This window comes from Numida meleagris, chromosome Z (assembly GCF_002078875.1).
Source record: "Numida meleagris isolate 19003 breed g44 Domestic line chromosome Z, NumMel1.0, whole genome shotgun sequence".
Classification (NCBI taxonomy): Eukaryota; Metazoa; Chordata; class Aves; order Galliformes; family Numididae; genus Numida; species Numida meleagris.
Genome location: NC_034438.1, coordinates 63,580,826 through 63,593,449, shown reverse-complemented (window position 1 = coordinate 63,593,449; position 12,624 = coordinate 63,580,826). Strand labels below are relative to the sequence as shown.

The 12,624-nt window shown below is 36.6% G+C and overlaps 1 protein-coding gene across 3 annotated transcripts in view; it reads left to right on the top strand.

Annotated features, from left to right (window-relative positions):
• The window catches only part of MSH3 (mutS homolog 3), a 116,292-nt gene that overhangs the window by 10,918 nt on the left and 92,750 nt on the right, over positions 1-12,624 (top strand). The gene's annotated exons all lie outside the window — the stretch shown is intronic.

Sequence of the window (12,624 nt, the reverse complement as noted above, 5' to 3'; positions counted from 1 at the left end):
GCATTTCTGCTTTGAGTGAAGTTTTCAGAAAGGATATGTTTCCTCTTACATGTTAATAAAATTGGAGCTAAAGAAAGCCAAAGAAAAATAAATGTATTACATAGGTACAATTTTATACTTTACGCTTCTGACACTGATGACAGAAGTGTCATCACTTCCCATATAGTAAAGATAGGCAAATGCATCTCTGTCACATGGATGGTAACCACCTGACAGACTGTCAACACTCTACCTTGACTACCTCACTTAAACTCTGTGTCATCATCATGCATCTTCCTCTAATGCTCCATACAGCTGATTGGCTTAATCAGTCTGCTCCTTTCCAACCTGCTAGTGTAATTTCTACAAGGGTAAAAAAAGGTTGGCGTGGTGTCATGGATGTACAGTCTGATTTCATGGCACAAGTGGAACTTGCACAGATGTTTCTGTATTCAGCTATCAGTCTTTCATGGGCATGAGCGTACTAGAAGCAAGAAAGGAAAAGGAACTGAAAACTTGGAAATCCTTGTTGGGGATCGTAAGAAAATGTGGCTTTGAAAGTGTCATTTTCAGCCCAATTCAGTGACATGTGTGACATGTGCAGCTAATGTGCGAACTGCAAAATCATGAGTTAAAATGATCTATGCTCGACTGTAGACGTGCTGAGCAAGCAATGCCAGTGCGTGTTCCTGCAGTGGAATGGTTTGTTAAGAGTCGGACAGACAAAGAAATTTTTCTATCAGGTGTGGAAGTAATAAACATTTTGTGGTTACCAGCAGCTGTGCTTTTTAACGTTGATAATCCTGTCACATCGATAACATTCTTTCTCTTTTGCAACTACACGAATATGTCCCAAATATTTAGAAATGTATCATGATGAAGATTAAAAACCTTTTTTTGGTTGTTCCAAGCGTTGTGTATTGAGAGTGTTGTGGAATCTGCAACAAGGCAAAGTTTTGTCATAAACAGACAAAGCAAATGGTTTTTTCAGAACCAATTTTAATTGTATGCTAAGGTAGTTCTGATGCAGATTTTAGTAAGTGGTTGTGTTTTTTCTTTTAATTGCACAAAGCTGAAATTGTTAGTAAGTAACTGCTCATTCCTATTACAAATGAAAAACATCTCCCAGTAGTAGATTTTGTGAGCAGATGTTAGTTTATATTTTTTTCCCCTTAATGGTAACTACCGCCAGAAATTTAGAAAGTATCTCTCGGGTCTAAATGTCTGTAATTACATGGGAGTGTTAAAAATAAAACACATTCCTTTAGTATGCTTTGATAGCCTCCTTTCCCAACAATCATTTGTGTACTTTCTCATGTCAGAGATTTGACCACTAGAGGGCCCTGGAGCATATAATATTAACTTAAGTGGTTCCAATACTCTCTTTTCTTGTGCTTCAAACTAGACTCCTGTTTTTATACAGTTGCTATTATACAATCAGTATTTTTTTTCTCATGTATAATGGATGATCTAAAATATTAATTTTTGTTTGTGCTTTACTTTGTAGTTTCACTCTGTCTGCATTTTTTTCTAATAACTCCTCATAAAATACATTTGTTAGCTGGGAGAGATTTAATGGATTAAATTTTTTGGAAGACCTGTGTGACTAAAACCATAGGAACTGTGATGTTGTATTTCATCAAGGCTCATCTTGTCTTTGTATTTTTATAATGCAGTGGAAAATTGGTGAATTTATAAAAGCAAGGTACAAATAGGAAGAAAATTTGTCCCAGGAGATAAAAAGCTTGAAGTGGTCAAGAAGAAGTAGAAGAAGAGAAAAGTCTTTCTTCTGACTGTATGCAGGTGCCTTGTAAGAGTTGTACCAGTAGCTGTCTGAGTGACTTGAGGGACAGTTTGCTTTTGGTTATTGCATATTATTAGATCAAGGTGATGTGGGCTAGGTCTCCTGTACAGAGTGTACTAAAAGGTATTTGAAAAAAGAATAATAAAAATCTAGTCAAGATAATCTACTGCAGCTTTATGACAGCAGACATGATCAGTTGGTTGTACTGAAAGGCTTGGAAGAATCTTCTCACTTTCCACAGTTTTTCTCTATCTCTGTTTTAAAATACATAAAAATGTGATGAATATATACTAGTAGATGTACTTGTCTCTCTGCCATCAGTCTACAAAAATAAGACATACAAAACGTGCATATTTCTTTTTTCTGTAATGCTGCACTTCCCTCTTCCTAGTCTCTGTTGGCTGTCTCCACAGCTATGTCCAAACAGCTAAATCATTCACAGTTTTTACTAGCTCTTCTGTTTTGGTATTGTGTACAGGACAATAAAAAACCTGAGAAGCAGGGTATTGTTCTAAATTTTCTTAACAGAATAAAAGTCTAAATAACTTACAAAAAATGTTTGTTGTCCTTATCTGTTTGATAATCACCAAGAAATTCTACTTAAGACTAAACAGTGCTTCTTTAAAGTAGAAATCGTTTCTGCGCATTCGTGTAAAAACAGTTGTAAAGAATTTTGAGTCAGAAACTGTTCATACAGTGGAGCTTTAATTCAGTTGGTATGAAGCCAGTTTAACTGAAATGCATTCTTGGAGGGGAAAAAAACTCTGTCTTAAAATCAGTAGGTATGAATTACTGTGGTTTGAAATAAGCTAGACTCTTTGTAAAAGATTTTGCTTAACCAGTTGGATTAAACTTTAGTTTTAGTTTACCAACACGAGTAAGCTTTAAAAAGTAGTTTAAGTTGCATCTTCTTCTGGGTAGATTTTCCCCCTTGGTCATTTAAAACTTGTGGAAGTAAATGTTTTGAAATGTGTGACATGGTTCCATGTTCGTTTTGTTCCAGTGTATTGCTGTTTCAGGTGGTAAATGAATAGTCTTATTGCCAATGTTATGACAGACATTGTCCATAAAAACTAATCACTAGAAAGTGCTTTTCAAGGACATTGAACCTGAGGTCAGTCCTGGTGGCAAGCCTTCCTTCAAAAGCAAACCTTAAGTTAAAAGTAGGTTATGGAAAATGGTTCAGAACAAACTGTTCTGGCGGGTACTGTTCTGTTCCCGAACCCTTACTAACATCTGTTTGCAAGTGCTGGCCAGGTTCGAGGAAAATCTTTTAACACTTTTAGTTTCCTTTTTTTTTTTTTTCTAGAAAACTAAGAGAAGATTCTTCCTTGCCAATACATATGTATGCACCGTGTTTTGTACTCCAGGCTCTTCCTAGTTGAGGGTCCACATCCATTCTGCTTTATGATTGCTGCATTAACAGTTGGTCTGTACTGGTCTTCCCAAAATCCTTTCCCTTTTGGTTGTTTTAGTTATCCTCATGTATTCATTTTTTTGTTTCCTTGAAAAATTTGGAACTTTTGTCCTGCAAGTCTTAAGATGCCCCAGGGCTTATCTCTATATTTTTTTCCCATCTTTCTTTTCATCGTCTATCATTATGTGCAACACACACTTTGTATTTAAGGACCTTCTTAAGCACTGTTTCAAGATCTGTCTGCTTACACTGAGTCATTCAAGTGCTAAATACCCCTCTGATTTAGCAATGTTTTTTGCCTTTACCTTTGTGTCAGTTTTGGTCACAGTTGGATGACTAAGGTTGGCAGGGACCTCTGAATCCATCTGTTCCCGACCCTGTTACAGCAGGGATACCCAGAGCAGGGTGCCCAGGAATAAGAGACATCTTCTGTCTTTTTGTTTCAGTGTATGCAGTGCCATAATAGAATAGAACAAAAGGCTCAGGGTTCCTGGAAATGCAAAGTACAATCATCTTTTAAGTTAACTTGTAAAAGGTATAGGAGCAAGCTATGGCAAATTTAATACATGTATTGGTCTGTAGTGCTTCTCATTGCTAATTATTCTCCTAGAAGTTATGAGTTTTTCACCAGTGAACAGGTAGAAACTCAGCTGCAGTTAGGTCAGTAAAGCCTTGGAAATGAATTTACAATGCAGTTAGTTTTGTGGATCTTTATATGTTGCCAATGATTGCTTAGATCGGAGGATGCTTTAATAAAGTTAATATTGAAGTTTTTTTTTTTAAGAATATAAATAAATATGTGTGCGTATATTTATGTAGCTTAGCTTATAAGGTTTGTAGGGAGAGGCTTGTAAAGGCAAAACCAAGACACTAAATAATTACAAGAGCAAACGGTTTTGCAAATGAAATTGCTAACCAGGGAAAAGTATCTAAAGAGTGGGTCATCTAGAAACTAGTAGTCTCATGGTTTGTATACTTTGTAATTTTCTCATGGATTTTTAAGTGAAAGGCAAGCTGTGACAAAAGTCTTGAGAATGCTGTGTATAATTGGATGGTACAAGCAGTGGAATTTGCAGCAGGAAAAAAGTACGAAAACAGCATGTGAGCTACTTCCTGTAAATAAAAAAACAAATGCATCGTTGAACAGATGTTTGTGGATTAAAGAGGCTTTTTGCACTGCTAATAATCCAATTCATGTTCTGGGCAGCTCAGCTGTACAGAGAGCTGTTTGAAGAATATTGGTCATGTCATAGCTTACTTGGCTTGAATGCACAGGAAAAAAACCAGCAGTATTATCAAATCGTTGTTGGATGATGCTTTTCCATTTGATCTTGTTGCAATCATAAAACAGATGCTGTTCTCAGTATCATAGTTCGTTATTGTATTCTGTGACATTGCCAGGTAAGAGAAATGTAAGGTGTAAATCTGTTTTGACAAATTGCTTCTGTGTAAAAACAACTTCTCTACTGCCTTCCTTTCTGCCTTTCGCAGTTTAAGAGACAACACAGGCGTATAGCACCCTTTGGATGCAATTACTGTTGTTATGTGCGGATTTGTCATTAGAAAAATGTGGTAAGGAAGCTGCAAAGCACTATGTCTGAACACAGTGCAAATGTTCTTAGATAGCTTTTTTTCAATGTGGATGATACTAGATAGAAAATGTTAGAGTAACAACTGTCCTTCGCATGCCTTGCCCAGCCCACCTGTTCATGTAAATTCTTCCAGGCAAAAGAAAAGCTTTGTGTGCTGACAAGTGTCCCCAGTCATTCATAACTGGTTTGGAGGTGCATCATTTTTCACCTGATTGCAAGCTGCGTGAAATAAATGTTGTGTTCAGGAGCTGTTTTTGTGGTATTCTTGCACTGATTGGTCATATTCGTGGTTTAGTGGTTTGTTTTGTATTTTGTTTTCTTCCCCAGAAGTTGAGACAGAAATTGTTACATGAAAAATGATTCAATTGATCTTGATGGTTGTGCAACTTCTTACAGTCAAAAATTAGCTTTTTAATTATAAAAAACCAACATATTGAAAGGAGCAGGAAAACCAAAGTGTTCTTCTTTCATGTTTTGGCACGTATTTGATTTATTATTATAGGAGAGAACAGAAACTGTACAAGAAAGTGACATGTAAGTAATTCTACTTCTTTTTTTGTCCTCTCTGGATGGTATGACGTTACTTGTTTATTTCTCTCAATGTATATTTATATTATTGACTGTTGACTTCTCACATCAGCTACAGAAGTTTCTCTACCAGGGAAGAATGCTGAAGCTCATCATTACAAATCCAGATAGGAGCTCTGCATCTCAGTCTTTCTGGAGGTGGCGCCTCCATGCTGAGATGCTGCTGATCCTGGGTGACAGCAACCAATTTACAACAGCAAATTTTCCCCAGATATCTGTAAGAAAAATAATTCTGGTGTATTAGTTGACTTAGTGGATTATGGTAGTAAATTACCAAGTTTGATAATCCTAATTTGAAGGGACAATTTATGTTTACTTTTGAAAGTTTTTGAATTTGAGATTAGAGGTCCCTGCTCTGATTAAAGATACTGACGTGGCATTGTTACTGCAATGTGATTCATATTAGTAACATAATTTCCAGTTTTCAGATAATGCAAGTATCATTTGAAGAAGGGAACATTTACTAGTGGAAGTCTGCTTTGCTAATAAGGTAGCAGAGATGTTACACACGTCAGAGATTTTCATGGTAGAGCAGGTGATTATATCTGACAGGAATGTGTAAGATGGGAGTTTCACAGCTGTAGTCAGTATAGAGACTGCATGCTGTGCTGAAATGAGAAGGGAATTCACACATTCTTGCACACTGCTTAAGCTGAGTCACCTTTATGAAAGTACAGGTATAAATGACTTGCAAAAGTGTTGAATGTCCCAGCAACTCTAATTGTCCAGATACTGTGGAGTACAAATACTGGACAAGAACAAATTTTTAGGTTTTTTTCTTCTTAAAAATGCCCAAACCCCAAGCACAATTGGAAATTCTGTTTAAAATGAAAGTGAGTTTTGAATTAAGTCCTTTTATAAGGATACAGTTACTTTAGTACTTTGCTGTTATTAAGTCTGTACTGTAGGCTGTCCTGCATGTTGACTATTCCATGGTAACTTCCAGCAGGCCTGTTCTGTGTTTTAAATGTGAAAGTAATGATTTTCATCAAGCAGTAATCTAGCTGGACTTCTGCAAGGCTGAATGCATATTTACAATTTTGTGCACTGTGGAGGAGCTAACATATGATGATATATATCATCATATATCGTATATATCATATCATATATATATATCACATATATATCATCATATATCATATATATATATATATACATATATTAAAAAGATGCTAACTCACAACCAGGACGTGAGTTGCACATTTTCACTTGTTCCAAATGTCAGTAAAGATGCTGCAGTAACCAGCAGCTATGCTGCACGTATTTAGATGGAGACAAATTCTTAAGCTCTTAAACTATCATACATTTTTTTGTTTTTTAACAGACTATATAAATTTGGTATCTGTGTTAGAGTCTTAGCATTTTCAAAATAGCACCTGCTCTTTTATAATTTATTCTTCTTTGAAGTTCACTTGGGACAGAAATCTTCAGTTGTGAAACAGTGACATCATGGACAGTTTGGATATGTTATTTTCTCAAATTTTACTTTTCCTTCCCTTATCTCCTGCCATCATTGTTAGTGCTAGGGGTTAGAAATTCCACAATATTAATAAAAAAAAATGTAGCAATGTAAGTGAGGGTGATAGTGTGGGAGGAAAAAAGACTGAAACTCTCTGCATGTTTGGCATACAAATAACAGTGATTCTAGAGTGAAGAGAAGATTAATTCTCTCTTAATGTGTCCATCATCTTGCCCATCCTGAGTTATGGAAGGGAGAAAAGCCATGAAATCACTTCAATCCTTGAATTGTATTCTTCTTTGTTTACATTGTGCCTGTCTCTAATTCTCAGATGAAAGATAAGTCTCTGCCCCTTCATCCCTTCCTCCCATCCCTTTATGCCTATGCTACCTGCATTTGTGAGTCTTTGCCACCTCTTCACGTCTCTGCCATTTTATTTGCTGTCTCTAGGCTGCCTTTATCCCCATCTCCAGGTGTATTTCACATACTGCTTGGCACTGTCAAGCAGTACATTGCATTCTGCTGTACCTACTGCTATGCAAAGTCAAGGCTGACGGGGATCTTAAGACTTTGTACTTTAAACCAGCTCACTGAAGATTTTACTGCTTTTGGGCTATGCATTTCACTTTCTACTAAACACATTTTATTGGGACTTGAAAAAGGATCTAGAGAACACTGAGAAGAGCAAGGTGGTATTCACAGGGTGGTGTTGCATTTGCTATGAAAGATTTCCTGGTATACTGGAGAGAGGGGAAGTAGGAAAAGACTGAAAAAGAGCCAACGTGTAGTCAGTTGTGTAGCTGTAAAAAAAAAAAAAAAAAAAAAAAAAAAAGTCCTTACTGTATTAATTGATGTGTTAAACTTTTAATTTTCTGAAAAGATTGCAGATGGATTTGCATCTCTAAGTGGAGAACTTAAGCCTCCTGATAAAACATTCTACATATATTACAAATACAACATGCTTGTTGTTCCTGTCCTTGACTAAAAAATCCTTCATTTGTCTCTGAAACTTCATTAAAGGATTTTTATAAAGGATTTTTATTATGAGTAGATCTCCATAATAGTATACACGTGTAATATACTGTTTTTGCTATTTATATGCAGATGTGCTGTAAAGGGTTTTGTAATCTCCTTGCCTGTAAAAAGTGTCTCTGCTTCATGATGAATTCATAGCTGTAAAAAGAACAATATCCAGCTTACAGAGTGCTTAAAAAAATCTGAAAGTAAGGAAGACTATAAAATGATGACGGGCTTTGCTTTTGTCTTCTCTGAATCTGTTTTCCTGTACAAGTTTTTGATATTTTTAATTAAGTTTAACATCTCCATCAAAGCTCATGCAGTCTAGTTGTATGTACAGCAGCATTTTGAGGAAAGTGGTCAGTGCTTGCATTTATATTAGATTGATGAAAATAGTCAATCTAGAAAATGCTGTTCCTTTTTTTGAGTATTTTATGATCAGATTGACCTAATAACTCTCTCTGTTCAGGCAAGCCTTGGAATTTGAAGAGTAGGAACTGAATGTAGTATAGAGAACTCTGTCTTTTCTCTAACCCACTGAAGCCAGGAATGCTGCTCCTTTCTGCTAGATTTCTCTCATGGCTCTGATAAAGAGGTCTTTCTCATCTACTAGAGACTTAAGTGCTCACTGGCTTGTGCAAAGAGGCAACAAGATGCAGAAAACATTGTTGAAAACAAGAAGGAAAGTATTGAAAATAGAGTATGTACTAGTACACGTTTAGTTATCTAATCTGGTTGTGGAAAATAAAATGTTGCCCAGGGCTCAGACACAGCCAGTATCAGACCACTGTCTCAGTTTGTCATGAGAATTTGAATACTAATGCCTTTGGGTTGCCTAAGTAAAGAAATGCTTTCATAACAGACATAATCAAATGCAGTTAGGATGAGCTTGCATTATTTTTTGGAGTGCATGTTTTTGAATAGTTCGTTACTTTTTACTCCAAATTATAACCTAATTTTTGTGAGCCTTGGCAGAGTGGAAGCTACCCACTCTATCAAATTAAAAAAAAATTGTAACACTAAGTTTACAGCTGTTGTTTAAGATACCTGGGTTTATGCTGTCTTGTATAATGTGGGATTTCAATTACATAGATAAAATGCCTCACTCACTAGGTCCAGTCATTCAGATAATGCAGGAATATGAACCTATGTTCCATTTGAGCCTGTCATTTCATACGATCCATCAGCTGGATACTGAGTTTGAAGAGGAAACTTCAGAGATAAGATGGAAGACAAGCAGAAAAGAGCTCTGTAACTTAGAGTGAGCGTGGGGCCTTTGAAATACAGTAGGTCATTTTGAAGACAAGTGCTATAAAAAGCATAATTAAGGACAGCAATGAGTCAAACATCCTCAGCTCTGACATGAAAGGATAATTAACTCTTTTTCTTGACTACATCCATCCATTCATTACCTGGCTATAGCCTCAGCAAAGCCAGCGGGGCCACTTGTGAAGTGGGCCACTGAGAAGCAGATGAGAATGACTAATCACCATGTTTCTAATTATCATTGTGTGTTATAATTTGCAGAATAGTTCTAGCCTGTTTGTATTGAAGATTCAGGGACAATGTGAGTCAGAGTTATTTCAAGGGGTGTCATGCTCCACAGTAGGAGAAGGTCCTGTTGCTACTTGGTCAAGGTGCATCTGACATTTTTAGAAGTCTTCTCTAAGCAACTAAAGGGCTACGTGTTACCAGCGAGTTATGTTTGACTCTTCATGTTACATTAGCTGCTTCTGAAATGGTTTAAAAGAAAAGATGAACTTCAGCCAAACCAACACCTTATCATGGAGCTTTTTGATGCTACAAAAGTGAATTTGCATGGCAGTTTATTCAACCTGTGATATATAATTAGCATATTAGCAATTATGATTAATTAAAAAGCAATATGTTACATTTAAAGACTTTGATATGGTCCCACACAACATCCTTGCCTCTAAATTGGAGTGACGTGGATTTGGGAATGGACTGTCCGGTTGATAAGGAGTTGGCTGAATGGGTGCATTCAAAGCAGAGTAATCAAGATCTCAGTGTATCGTGCAGCGCAGAAAGCCAATTGTACCTTGGGTTGCATCTGAAGAAGTATGGCCAGCAGGGTAAAGGAGGTGATTTTCTCACTCCTCCTCTACTCCAATCTTATGAGTCCCCAGCTGGAGCCTTAGAGTCCCCAGCTCTGAGACCCGCAGCAGAAGAAGGACATGGACATGTTGGAGTGAATGCAGAGGTGGATTCATAAGGATGATCAGAGAGCTGAGGCAACTCTCCTGCAAAGAGAGGCTGAGAGAGCTGGTCTTGTTCAGCCTAGATAAGAGAAGGCTCTGGAGAGACCTTCTTGCAGCTAATGAATAGTAATAGGGCCTGTAAGAAAGCTGGAGGGATTCTGTATCAGGGAGTGCAGTGACAGAACAAGGGATAAGGGAGTTAAACTAAAATAGAGTTGATTTAGATTAGATGTTAGAAAGAAATTCTTTACTGTGAGAGTAGTGAGATACTGAAACAGGTTGCCCAGAGGAACTGTGGTTGTCCCATCCCTGGAGGTGTTCAAGGCCAGGTTGGATGGGGCTTTGGGCAGCCTCGTCTAGTGGGAGGTGTCCCCTCCTAAGGCAAGAGATTGGAACTAAATGATCTTAAGGTCCCTTCCAACCCAAGCCATTCTATGTTTGATTTTTAAGATACTTTGGAAGGAAACCTCAGAATGAAGTTCATCTTTAACTTTTTAAGTGGTATTTGTGGATTAAACTGCTGTCCCATTGACACTTTTGTGTGTTCGGTGTGAAAACTTTTGTGATTTCATGGTGAAGTGCAACAAATGGCTGGGGCAGTTTGAGAGCTGTTTGTTATTTCTGGATGAATTTTTGGGTGGTTATTATTATTCTAACTGCTCGCTTAAAGTCCAAGTTTTATGCACATGGAAAATGAAAGAGAATAACTGAAGATGGTAGAAATGGCAGGACTGTTGCATTTGGTGATTGTGTTAATCTAAGTTAGTTTAAATTGCTTGGCAAGCTGTACTCTTGGTCTTGTGAGCACTGTGCTCTAAATGGGAACTGTAATGTGATGAATTAAAAGAAAACTCACTCTTTGTAATTGTATATCTCTCTAAATTTTTATCTTACTGTTTTTTAAAGTATTTATCTTGAAGCATGATCATTGATGTTTGTTAAGAGGGATACGTATTCAGATGCCTGTATATCATAATTTTCTGTGAGTAGAATGTGGACTACCACCTTTTATATTATGTTTGGTGAAGGGAATTCCTGTGTCTTTGTTAGGAATGTTCTTTATAGACAGATTTCAATATGCTATGCCAGTGACGTTCGGTATTTTAAAATACAGGATCTGAATAATGTGTCTCTTGATTTTTCTCAGTGGTGTGCTAAAATGCCTTTTCTGACAAAAATGAACACTTCCATTTTGTACTTCTATTCCTCTATTCCTCTAGCATTGTAAACATTTAATCTGTAGGTAATAACATGAATTTTATTCTTCAGTTTCCTTAAGTCAAGTCTTGAATTATTTACTCTAATTTATTAGATTTTACCTTAGTTACTAGTAGAATATACTATTTTTTAAAAACTCTATCATTTTTAGAAAACAAATGCAAAAAATTTTTTCACTTCTATTTTCAGTTCAGTTCTACAGAGATGGTACGCAGTCATATGGTAATGAAAATTACATTTTGGACTGAACACTTGACAGAGAGAACATTTGCTTAAAGTGAGGCCTCCGAAGTGTAAACATGAGATAAATTCAGTCTTGGTTTCAAATTCTCATCTGCTTTTTCATTTTTCCTTTAAAACTCTACTATTAAACCTATGCTACCTTCATTTGTTTCCTTCAAATGTATTTTCCATTTATAAAATAGTTTTACTAGCATGGTTGCTGTTGGCTCATTTATCATAAATCCTAGCTTGAAAGGTAGGTGGTATATGCCATCTGTATGTTACAAACTGAAGTAAACCATGGGGAAAGATGATTTCCTTGCTTTTTCATTTGTGTTAACTTTTCATAGAATGTGAAGTCAAGGTAGGTACCCATTCATGGTTAAAATGTGCCACTCTTAATTACAGGAATATGGCAGTGAAATGAAAATTTGTGTATAGAGGGCATAATTATTAACGCTCTTCATATTTACTATATTAGAAATGTCAGTGTGTTTAAGCATCTTTGTACATCTCACAGGAAAGCCTGAAATAATTTGTTGAAAAATTAACAAGTTCATTTCATCACATTTAATGGATTCTTAAATCTCTATCAGCTTATCAAAGGAAACATTAATTGAAAGTGTAATTGACTAGCCAGCTGTTCCATGAGCTGTTCCATGTTTTCTGTCCAGCAGCCTCTATTAAAGATGTTACAAAACATGTAAAGCTCTTTTTCTGAGATGAGAAGCTGAGCAGATGAGAAGTTCCCAGTGCCAAATTCTCCTGACACTGGGAGGTTTAAATGGTATCTTCTTAGTTGAATGCATGTTGGGTGACCAGTACCTATGGACATGCACTGCTTTTGTATGGAAGCAGGCTGTTAGTTGACACAGAAGTCACTTTTAAAGCAGGATGTGCACAAGTAGTGCACCAGAATACTTTGTTCCCAGTGGGGAGTATTGCATGGCTAAAGCTGAACTTGTGGTTGGTTTTTCCTTACTATGTACTAGAAATCCTGTGACAGCAGCGTGTTTCTGAAGTTTTGGTCTTGTGTTGGGAATGGTAAATAGGCATGTACTGAAGAAGAGTTCTATCTTATCAAATTGTCATATGCTAACATCCAAAAA